A 13,213-nucleotide genomic window follows, 5' to 3' on the forward strand; every position below is an offset into this window, starting at 1 on the left:
ATGTATATAGACTATTGATCGACGTATTCACATAATTTTGTGTTACAACCCCTGAAGCCAATTAAAACCAAATAAATATAGGAAGAAAAATCAACATGATTTGTTAATCTCACATATTCATTTGGACAAAAATGTGCATAGACAATGTACATTTAAGTGCTGATGAATCCACATTTAAGGTACAAAATTTTAAAAAGTGTAAACAAAACTGAATGGTAAGCAAAACGTGCACTTTATAAAAAATTATATAGTTGAGAGTATTTAAAAAAGACATATAAACATGAAGCAACAGTCAATGTGAGCAGTGACAGAGAAGGACTAAAGGATACTTAGCTTCAAAAATCAACAGCGCTGTGCCCATGGCCCTAGCATGTAGCATACCTTCACGCATTTATAGGAGGAAGGGGTGTGCTAACCTTTTCCCCATCAAAACCGATATTTAAACTTCATGTCTACCAATCAGCATTTGACCGCCCACATTCTAGCCTGGATAGCTCCACATAATAGATATGTCTATTTAACAAATCATCATTTTGAGAAGTGAGTTGGCGACCAAGTTCTTTTTAGTACCATTTAACTTTAAAAAATTAGCAATTTAACAACTACTACTGGCAATATATTAAAATAAATAAACAATTATAGCATCACAAACATATAGTATGCACAGCAATGTCACCTCTGTGGCTCACTCATGGCAAAATGTGGCTACGTGACATTTAAAACTCTATTATAACAGAGAGTCTAGCTGATAATCGTTACTTCAGTATGACAGTTCTGAACAAAAACAGCTACTGACACTAACACTAGCGACTAACAGTCCTAGTAAACAGCATCCCCCTCAGTGAGGCCCAAAATAGATCTAGTAACGCATGTAAACAACTGGAGGGACCCCAGGCCCAAGGACACAGGGAAGGCACCCTACTCATACTGGAGTACTCTGATAGAAATACAGAGGTACTCCCCACATAAGCTATGTGCTATTAGGCTTCTGCCTGGCTGCCCACATACAAGTTCTGACAGTGGAGGGCCTTTCTCCTGGCTGCAGACCACTTTCCCAACTACCTCTGCCTGTGGCCTTTCTGGGCACTTGTGTGAGAAAAGCTGGAGATTGTAGGAAGAGGAGTTAAAAGGACCTGCACCTGCATCTGAGCATAGTGAATAAATAGGCACTAACATACACTTGTTCCATAAAGGTATCTGAAAATTGTATACCCAGTGGTTCAGCAGACATGCAAGAAACTAGCAATTACTGAAGGAACTCAGCAATGCCAGCCCAGTTATTTTTTCTTATTTCCATCTTTATTTTAAATGTGTGCAGTTAGCAACTGGTAACTGTTACTCAACATTACATGTTACCAACTTAAATTGGAAGCTTTTGCTTACCTGCGTCTCAATTCATCTATTGTGAACAAAGTAATTAAGCCCTGCGTAACATCTGGGTCACACTATTTAGCACTTTGACAGTACTGTCTCCTTGTCCCCATATGGGCCAAGCAACAACACTGCTATATGTATGCACTGTCCTACACACATGGAGGTACCAGGAATTTTCCATGCTCTCAGATGCTGAACAGAGTCACTGGAGTAGTTTTACTAAAGTTGGAGCACTCTGAATCTGGTGCAGCTGTGCATGGTAGCCAATCAATTACTAACTTCAGCTTGTTCAATTAAACTTTGGCAATACAACCTGGAAGCCAATTGGTTTCAATAGTTAGCTGAACAAGATTTTGCACTGTTCAGTTTTAGTAAATAACCCTCATCGACTCAAGAGTTTTCAATTCATTCTGTCTTTTTAACCTGCATAGCTGTTCCAGGTTAGCAACTGAAGGTACTGAAGCAATTAGTATTGTTAGAAGTCTATCTTGCAGTACAGGTTTGCTTTAAAGCTGAGGTTTCACTAAATAAAACTCTCCATAGATTAATGAGCTAATTTACCTGTAATTAAGTACGTCCCGCATTGTGTGGGCAGCTACTTCTGTAGAAATACTGTGTGCAGGGATGCCCTTTCCTCTTCTTGCTACTCAACTTGCAGCATTGCAGGGGATAAAAGCTTCAGATCTTCTGTAAAGCTGCAGTGAAAAAGTTCCTGAAAAGGATCAACCCATTCCACCCTCCTTCTCCTCTTGAAACATTCTTTAATTGCTTTCACTGTCTGTAACAAGTTTTTGATTTATGAATTGAGGAGAGTCTGACGTGTATCAGGATTCTCTTCCATTCACAGATTATGTTACAGGCAGTAAAAGCAATGAAAAAATGTTTCTCAGTCATGGAGGTGGGAGGATAGGGCAAGTCCTCATTGGGAACTTTTTTACAGCATCTTCACAGAAAATCTGATGCTATTAACCCTCGCAGAACCAGAAGTTCAGCAGCAAGAAGTGGACAGGGCATCCGTGCCGTGAAAATTTCTCCAGGATTCTTTTGCCTGCATGGGACACACTTCATTGTCAGGATTAAGTCAAGCAAAGTAGGGTCAAGTGTAGGCTTCACCCTCATTCTAAGTATCATTGCTCCACCCTACTGTTTCCAGCTGCATCCTGAGTCATTGATTTTCAAGATTTTCCTTCTACTGACTTCAATAGGGTTCAGGTTAAAATACATAAATTCTAGAATTTGCAATGGCTTTGATGAACAGGCTGTGAATCAAATCCAAGCACATTTATTCATCACTAACTATAACTGGCCCTAATGTCCTTTAGAAATATCAGGTAGTGACTTATATGTAACTGTCCACTGATTTACCCATGCCAGTATCCCCAATTTCAGAATGATCCATTTTCTGAAAAACAGAACTCTGTGATGAGCTTTGCCATGCTTTGCTTCACTGCCGCAGCAGGAATTATACCCTCTGTCACATTTAGCGGGCAGTACAGCCCTGTAAACATGACCCATTCAAGTGAATGTAGCCACACTGTAACTGCCCGGCAACCTTGTGCTATGCGCGCAATTGCAGCATAGTAGTGTATTAGTGTATTTGTGGGGGTTAAAACAGTTGTGATGAGATGATATATCACCACCTCTTTATCAACTGTTAAATCTGAGCACAGATCGCTTTTCAGTGGAGTGGCAGTCCTTGCCGCAAGTATAAAAAGTGCCCTAGCGGTGGAACATAACTCCTCTTGTATATTTTTTACCGTCTTACTTGTAAAGCTGGGTTATCTTCAAAACACGTACTGTACTTACCTGTACAGTGAATCCAGCTTTGTCCTGCTGTGGGTCCTGTTCATTCATTTTTGTTCTTGTCAGATCAGTGTCCCTGGTCTTGCATTCTCCTGTTAGTTGGGACATGAGTATCACAGGAGGCTGAAGAACCAGGGATGTGTAATTCTGGCCAAGGCCAGAATGACAGCAGGGGAACGGGGTGGCGGGAAAAAATGCATTTTAATTGTGTGTTAAATTGAACAAATTGTCTTTACCCTCTCCCACTAAAACCTTAACCCTGAACCCTTTGTAATGATTTTTTCCTAATGATTTGTAATAATTTTCTGATAAGGAGTAACTCACTGCTCTAATGACTCTTTAGGGTTGGTTTACTAATCCAATAGAGACAGTTTACTTATCAGAGTGATTGTTCACTTTGCAAAGTGTTTGTCCGCTTTGTTCGGTGTATAAGGGGAGGCTGCATTCACTTTAAATAGCCACTCATATGCAAAGGGAATTAGAAGTTAAAACACAATTTTTTGCTTATACATGACTGGATGATTAAAGTGAACATAACTTCACTGTATTCACCAAGATAAGTGAGCATTCACTTTGAAAATTGAAAAGTTTTTATATTTCCTTTGAAAATCAACCACAATAGGTTCTGTCTTCTTTCAGCAAAGTTAAGAGTTTACATGAATATCCGAAAAGTAGACTAGAACTCAATCTGCTGGCTGCCTAGAATACTACATAATTCAACATAAACATTTCATATTTACCTTGCCAAAAAAAGGCTTTTTTTGGACTGGTCATAGTAAATAAATAAAGAAGATCTGTACAAAACCATTATAAGTCCCTTGAAACGAAACTTCACAATAAGCCCTAACACAAACTTTTTTTTCTTAAAAGGATGTATATTTTCTTCCAGAACAGGAAAACACCTTTTTCAATCTTGCAAGCATGGGCTAGCACAAAGGAGTCGTTAAACAATAAGAGACAATAACAATTCTTTCTTTAAACCATTTATTGTTTTGGTAAATACATTTTGGCCATGGTGTTGTTCAAGGGGTAACTTGTTAATGTTTAAATGAAAATACAAATAAATATGAAGCCATCTTGGCTATATAACCACAACTCAAAATTTATACGGTGTCCATTCAGACAATGCTAGATGACTATTCCCCCACTGAACAGCACCATGACTATTTCCATAAATAGGGGAGGGGGGGTGGGAGTCCTGCTCCTGTACCACACGGTCTGAAGGTAACGGCCAGACAGCCCTCTTTTATCTCCTCCAAATTTGTGGGCTTGGAGGCCTGCCAAATTACACCAATCCGCTGCCTGTTGCTATCCTGTGGAGCCTGCTGATAACCAATGGCAATCCTGAAACAGAATAGGGAAACATGCATTCCCCTTTGGCTCTCCCATGTGGGTCCTGCATATTGCATGGACCCGTCATGGGCTAGCACTAAGGAGTCATTAAACAATAAGAGACAACAACAATTCTTTCTTTAAACCATTTATTGTTTTGGTAAATACAATTTGGCCATGGTGTTGTTTAAGGGGTAACCTGTTAATGTTTAAATGAAAATACAAATAAATATGAAGCCATCTTGGCTATATAACCACAACTCAAAATTTATATAGTGTCCATCCAGACAATGCTGGACGACTATTTCACACCGACCGAGGCCAGCAAAGCAGCCGCTGGCTGAGGTCCCCCCAACACCATGGCACTCTCAATTAAACTCTGCAGACCCATATTAAAAATGTCAATACCAATGTCTGATAAGTGAACCAAATCCTCCCTAAATAAACCAGGTATAAAACCCTCCAACTTTAATGCCCTGTACACACGGTCAGACTTTCCGACGGAATATGTGCGATCGGAGCTTGTTGGAAATTCCGACCGTGTGTGGGCTCCATTGGACTTTTTCCATCGGAATTTCCGACACACAAAGTTTGAGAGCAGGCTATAAAATTTTCCAACAACAAAATCCGTTCGTGTAAATTCTGACCGTGTGTGGACAATTCCGACGCACAAAGTGCCACGCATGCTCAGAATAAATTAAGAGACGAAAGCTATTGGCTAGTGCCCCCTTTATAGTCCCGACGTACGTGTTTTACGTCACCGCGTTCAGAAAGATCAGATTTTCCGACAACTTTGTGCGACCATGTGTATGCAAGACAAGTTTGAGCCAACATCCATCGGAAAAAATCCATGGATTTTGTTGTCGGAATGTCTGATCAATGTCCGATCGTGTGTACAGGGCATTAGTGGCGGAATGACAAACCACCAGATGACACAAGGAAATTATGTATGGTCCTATTTAGGCATCTCCTAATTTTATCTACATAAAAGAATTTCCCCCAAGGAGACCAAAGGAGTCTAGGGACCATCTCAGAAAAGGCCAAAATAGTGCATGGAAACAGAAGTTTAATGGCACAAATATCGTTCTTCATTTTGCAAAGCAGTTCCCACGTTCTAACTTTGCCAATGTCGTTTGCTCCCAAGTGAATAACTATAACTATAGGTGAGGGCCAAATAGAAGATAAATGAAGTAAGTGGTCCCTAAGATTACGCCATCTCAGACCCCAAATACCGGACCATAAAACTTTAAATTTATTAAAGTCCAGACCTAAATTGCTGGAATAACTCCTGGATGCAGCCAGCCTTTCAGCCCAATAGATGTAGGAGTGGCCTACTATCCAGATTGTGTATTTAGGAGAATCTGAAAAATAGAAAATCATACAATTAACAATTCAGGGCGAACATAAACCTTATGCCTACTACTAGCCCACCTGCCAACCCTCTTTTGACCTTCTGGAGGGAATCCCAATAGGTTAGCCATTGTCTCTGCCCCAATTCTAAATAAATGCAATGAGAATTTCAAACCTAAGAGGTTAAGGCACCTAAGGCAAGAAGAAAGCACAGCAGAAAACTGGTATCTGGCCAGAGGAGACAAGTCCTGATGGATAAAGAAGGAACCGTCAAAAGAGGTTCTGACTGCTATATAATTGGCCATATGGGACACTGGTCATAACAACAGGTTGGGAGAGGTGGCCAGAGATATCCACTGACCATTACCCAACTTAAAAGTCTTAGACCTACAAAGAAAAAGGCGTAAACCATCTGGCACAAGGGACACATGAGAGAACAACAGAAAAGAAGAAGATGATTTGTTCTGAGCTGTAAACTCACCCACTCGCAGGGTGCCAAAAAGGGTAACTGAAAATACTGCTGACAAGCAAGAGTTCAAAATTAGAAAAACAAACATCTTCCAAAACCGACATTAGTTAATCAGTAAAGAAACTGAAATAGGGCGCCTGGCATCCTTTGTAGGGGAGGACTTCCGAAATCCCTTAAGGATTTGACTGACCGAGAAAAAAGAGGTAAAAGCAGGCCTGCCAGAAATTATAAGAAAAAATGGGGCTAAGGGCTAGCAGGGCTAAGCTGGGCCTTAATCAGAGAGGACACGAAAGCCAATGAGATATAATCATTCACATACAAAAGGAACACCATTTAGACCAGGCTAGGTTATAGTCTCGCCATGTCTTCTGTGCTACCGAATTCTGGAGATGAGCAGATATCAGTCCCAAATCAAGCCCCCAGAGGCAATCTGGGCAAGGGGTGCCGTGCCAATCCGCTGATGGAACCAATTCTCGGAATCTGTGAAACTGCAAACGAGATAGAGCGTCAGCTATTGTTTTATCAATCCCTGAAGTGTGACGAGCTTTCAACCAGATATTGAAACGCATGCAGTGCAAAACTAAAAAAACTTAAACGTTTAATAACTAGCTCTGATCTGGATGACAGCGTGTTAATAGCAAAAAGTACGCCTTTGTTATCTGTATGTACCATCACCCTACGATTCATAAACTTATCCTTCCAAATTACCATTGAAACTATCACTAGAAACAACTCGAGGAGGACTATGTTATGCAGAATATCCTGATGCCGCCAACTGGAATACCATTCAGAGGCACACCAATGGCCATCCAAAAAAGCTCCAAAGCCTGATGAACCTGCGGCATCTGTAAAGAAATTCAGCTGAAAATCATTTGTAAAAGGTTGTTGCCAGACCGTGGACCCATTCAAATTACAAAGAAAAGAATCCCATATTTTCAAGTCTTCTTTGACGTTTGCGGAGATGCATATATGAGAGTAAGTATTCTTCAAACCTCTTATAGTCAAAGCAAAACGCCTAGAAAAAATTCTAGCAATGGGGATGATCCTAGCTGCGAACACAAAAAGTCCCAATAGGGATTGAGCATCCCTCAACAATACCTTGCATTTAGATAAAAATAACGATATCATCAATCTCATACGGTTCAATTTATCCCAGGGCAGCCTAAACTCCATCAGGGAGCAGTCAATAGTAATCCCAAAAATTCAATAGTGGGTGATGGAAACAACGTTTTTTCATGTGCAATGGGGATTCCAAAGGAATCACAAATATGAAAAAAATAGTTTAGTGACTCAAGACATAATTGTGAATCCTTTGGACCAATAAACAAGAAATCATCTAAATAATGTAGTAAACCCCCAGTAGGGGAACATTCCGACAAAACCCAATGCAAAAATGTAGAGAAAGCCTCAAAATAAAAACATGATAAGGAGAAACCCATGGTCATACATTTATCAAAATAAAATTTGTCTTGGAAATGGAAACCCAGGGAATTGAAACCTTGCGGATGCACGGGTAGCAGCAGAAAGGCAGATTTGATGTTTGCCTTCGCTAACAATGCTCCCTGCCCAAAACGTCTTAAAAGCACTAGTGCTTCATCAAAAGGAGTAAGAAACAGGGGCTAATATTCCAGAAACTTCATCGTTAAGTGAAGTGTCAGCCGGGAAGGACAAATGATGGATGAGTCTGAAACTACCATGTTCCTTCTTGGGAACAATGCCAAAAGGAGAAAGATAGAAATTTGCAAAAGGCGGATGGTGGAAAGGGCCAGCTACCCGGCTTTCATTGACTTCCTTAGATATTTTTTCCTGAACAATGTCAGGATGCCGCCTAGCAGAAAGCAAGTTTTTAACAAAAACGCATCCGGCCCGGAAAATGAGGGAACCAAGAAACCATCCTGGAAACCGTCAATTAGGAGCCATGCCATCGTGCGATCTGGGTAGAGATCTAACCACGGTTGCATTCTTGACAAACGCACTGGAGTCATGGCGTTTGCCAACAGTGTCCCGGGATAAAGATGGGAGGGAAGTTGCTGATGACTTCCGAAAACACCTACTAGCTGGATGGGCCCCATTGCAGTAAGAGCACTCATGCTTGTACCTACAGTTTGCCAGGAATTTACATTGTCCCTCATTAAAGGCAAAACAGAACCCTTTGCGAAAGGCATTCTGTGGAGCCACCGTTCGAGGTGAGAATGGGGGTTTCTGTGGCAGCATGAGATTCAACCATAATCCCACATCCTTGCATCCCCATTTTAAAGATGGATGAACTGCCAATTTCTGTCTAAAATTTTCGTCATAGGTGAATTATGAGGTACCCCCGAAATGGCGAAAAGCTTCAGCAATTATGTCCACATGCTGAAATAAGCCTGAACATTTTTCTAGAAATTGCTCGCCCAGCACCTCTGCATAAATGCAGAAAGCTTGCAACCAATTCTGAAAAGTTTTGGGGACAGATCGTCTCCTATCTTCCTCAGAGTGATCCTCTGCCTTCCTATCAGATTTGGATAGGAACTCTTTGGAAGCAGGCAATAATGACAGTAAATCTACAAATTCACCCCTCCAAATTTTTCCTTTAACAGTGTCAGGTAAGTGGAAACCTAATGGTGAAATTTCACATGGCATAGGGACCTTAAAAGAGGACTCCGGCACTTTAGTTTGATGAGTGGAGCGTGGAGAGGGGATAGCAGAATTGAACATTTGAAGAGGTTTTTGTGTTGGTGCACTAGCATTGTCTGTCACATTTGTAACAAAGGCCACCTCTGACACATTGCTCCATATTGGGCTGACGTCATCCAAACTATGCTGTGACATACCATCATTGGTCTGTCTAATAGCACCAGGTAGAGCACTGTGCACCTACGGATGTACCAACATAATCACCAACTGTGTGTGCCCCTTTAAGATCTTTCACAATACTAGACAACCAAAATATTTAAATCAGTGACATTACTAAGAGAACGTGTCTCACCCATAGGCGAACTCCTGAGATGCCCACTGCTGGCCGCAGCAGCTGGCTGAGTAGCACTATCCTGGCATGGGGGGGTCTTCTTATACTGAACGCTGCGGGCTCTCTCCTTGCCTTTAGGACATGGAGAAGCCTCTGCTCTGACTTCCTTCTTTGCCCTTCTCAGCTGTTGGCGCATGTCTGCTGCAGACTCCTCCATCTTCTTGCTGTGCTAATAGACGTCTCGGGCGGAGCTTCGGAATGACCAGCCTCCAGGCAGTGAAAGAGCCACTCCTCCCCTCCGGCACTCTCCGCCTTCTCAATGAGGCGACAAAGCAGGCTCTCTCTTCCAATGGGCGAACGGCGCTCCATCCTTCCGACGGTCTAAGCAGTGTGAGTCCCAGTCCAGTACCACACGGTCTGAAGGTAACGGTCGGACAGCCCTCTTTTATCACCTCCAAATTCGCTGGCTTAGAGGCCCGCCAGATTACACCAATCTGCTGCCTGTTGCTATCCTGCAGAGGCTGCTGATAACCAATGGCAATCCTGAAACACAGAATAGGGAAACGTGCATTCTCCTTTGGCTCTCCCATGTGGGTCCTGCATATTGCATGGACCCGTCATTCTGTTGCCCCCTTGTGACATCAGCGACCCAGCATGCAGCGGTCCATGACGTTACAAGGGGGCAGTGCCACCAGCTGATGTCGACAGGTGGCCCTGCCCTTACCTATATAAGAACTGTCAGACGATGGAGGAGGCATTCAGCAGTCAGCCATCAATGAGTGTTTTTTTTCCGGGTGCGGCGGGCGTCGTGAATTATTATTATTTTTTTATTTAATCACATTTTATTTAGTTACATTTTTCTCATTTTTCACAAAACATTGAAATACAGACATAGCACAATAAACACATCACACAAAATTCCAAGAAACAAACAAATAAAAAAAATCCAACCCATAACACACATTATACAAACAGAGATATTTATAGTTTGTAGTTCTAATTTCCCTACTGCACTAACGGGAACATGTACTCTATCCATTGTGCCCAAGTGGCAATAAACTTACTCACTGAGTTTCTTAACCTCCCTGGCGGTATGATTATTTCGGATTTTAGGTGCTGAAAGCGGTACCATTATTTTGCATGGAAATTTGGCGTTTTATATTGTAGGTCTGTAAATCTTAACAATAACACACTTAAATCTGTCCAAACCAGAGTCTAGTAGATATCCCGGGTATGATAAAGTTTGAAACACAAAAACATAAATTATAATATAATAAATAAAAATAAATAATTAAAAAAATAAAAAAAAATAGTAATAGAAATAAATTTCCCCACAATTCACTATCGCTCAATTCTGCAAGTGTTCTAAATTTACTATCGCTGTTTTCTAGCTGGTCTAAAGCCACTTTTGACGTAAAGGGGACACTTTTTGGTTGCTATGGACAATCTCCAGTTTCCAGGCAGAAAGAACAGTGTATATCATGTAAAACTGCATGCAGGGCATGGGCCAAAGCACTGGGACAAAAGGGATGTGAAATCATTTCATATAGTACTGTAATCTGTAAGATTACAGTACTGTATGTGTTATGATTTTACTTTTTTTTTAATTTGCCGCCAGCTCTGCCCCCGTGCGTCGCGCCGCTCGCAGGGAACGGAGCTGGCACGGAGAGGCTTCGGAGGAGGACGAAGCCCTCGGACACAGCGGGTGACATCGCAGGATCCCGGGGACAAGGTAAGTAACGCCGCCCCAGGATCCTGCAATGCGATCCCGAGTGTGGCTCGGGGTTACCGCTAATGGTACTGAATTTTAACCCCGAGCCACACTCGGGAAAACCGCCAGGGAGGCTACAAGATAAAGAGAAATAAGCCTATTGAGATCAAAAATCCAACAGAGTTGGAGGATATGGAGAGGTCCACCTAAGGGCAATTTATCTGCGCCACAAAAAGAATCCTCGTTTTTGACGAATACTTTGAAGTGCAGAGGAGGGATTTGGGGTCTTTCAGATCCCCGATCTCTCCATAAAGAGAACCTGTCACCACCTATTGCTGTCACAAGGGATGTTACATCCCTTGTGACAGCAATTAAAGTGATCAGATTTTTTTTTTTAGTGGCAATGTAGAAAAAAATAAATAAATAAAAAAGAAAAAGAATGTTTAAAGCGCCCCCATCCCCGCGAGCTCCCGCGGCAAAGAAACCACATGCATAAGTCACACCTGCATATGTAAATGGTGTTCAAATCCCACATGTGAGGTATTGCTAAGATCATTAGAGCGAGAGCAATAATTCTAGCAAAAGACCTCCTCTGTAACTCTAACCTGGCATTTTTTTAAGCATTGCCTATGGAGATTTTAGGTACCGTAGTTTGTCGCCATTCACGAGTGTGCGCAATTTCAAAGCATGACATGTTAGGTATCTATTTACTCGGCGTAACATCATCTTTCACATTATATAAAAAAGTGGCTAATTTTTCTGTTTAGTTTTTTTTTAATTCATGAAAGTGTCTTTTTTCCCAAACAATTGCGTTTGAGAGACCTCTGCGCAAATACCGTGTGACATAAAATATTGCAACAATCACCATTTTATCTCTAGGGTCTCTGCTAAAAATATATATATAATTTTTGGGGTTCTAAGTAATTTTCTAGCAAAAAATATGGATTTTAACTTGTAAGCAACAAATGTCAGAAATAGGCTTAGGCGTGAAAGGGATAATGGGGAAAATATGAAAAAGGCACAACTACTATGTTATGACAGATAGCAGTTGTGCAATTCAAAAATAAATTCATTTCAAAAAGATGACAATGAAGGACAAAAAAAATGAAATACAGAAGAAATAATGAATGGATAACCTTTGATAGCAATACCATTACTGTCCGGTTGAAGGAGTTATATGGTCACAGCATACACTTTGATTTTTATAACATCAGCATTGTTGAAAAATCTCCTTTCATGTAGTGAGTTCTGTCTGTCTTATTCCACATCTCATTCCACAACTTCCTAAATTCCCTGCATGCTTTGCAGTTTTTCTACTGCTGCTTACTTTCGAATTCTAAGTACTACATATACCATGGTACTTTGCTGTCTGCAAGCAGATATGATGTGGTGTGTTTGTTGTACTGATTGTGCCTCCTGTAGTTCAAATAGCTAAATGTGAAATGTGTGACACAAGCATTATTCACAAGGTACAGTAAAAATGTGTCATTGAAGCTTCAGAATTCAAAATGCTTTATAATCTCAAAGGGAATTATTATATTTATTCAAATCTAAGCTGAGTGTAAGAATTTCTATTGATTTTTAAGCTTCTTTTTCAGGTGTTTTACAAAGTTTGTGCAAGTATTATTTGCACTGGTATCACACTTTAGGCATTTGTTTCCTGGGCCAGACAAATGGAGGAGAGCAGTTTTAGAATAGGGGAGTTTTTTTCAGGTGCAAAAACATATGCAAATGCATATGTTTTGCTTGTTTACAGGTGCACCCATTTAAGAGGCAAAGAACACCTGGATATGTTAAAAAAGCTCACAGATTTTTTGCGCAAAGTGCAACTGAAGTGTGTACAGGGACAATAAAAAGAATGGGATTCTGCATGTTGATCATAGTCAGGTGTAGGGAAACAAGCTGGAAATGCTCATGTGTGAATGGGGGATGAGTGGGGGATTTATCAAAAAGTAAGTTTTAAAACTTTAAGGTTGTTCAGATTAATAGGAATAGGCAAGAAGTAATTGACATGTGGAAATTAGTATATGACTTATTATTATTATTATTATCTTATTACTAAACAGATCTACTAGGTTGTCGCAAGAGTATTGATTTACTAAAATTGGAGAGTGCAAAATCTAGTGCAGCTCTGCAATGAAACCAGTCAGCTTCCAGGTTTTTTTATTTTTGACAAAGCTTAACTGAAATTAACTGCGGATTGGCTACCATGTACAGCTGCACCAGA

The sequence above is a fragment of the Aquarana catesbeiana genome, linkage group LG07, assembly GCF_042186555.1.
Source record: "Aquarana catesbeiana isolate 2022-GZ linkage group LG07, ASM4218655v1, whole genome shotgun sequence".
Classification (NCBI taxonomy): Eukaryota; Metazoa; Chordata; class Amphibia; order Anura; family Ranidae; genus Aquarana; species Aquarana catesbeiana.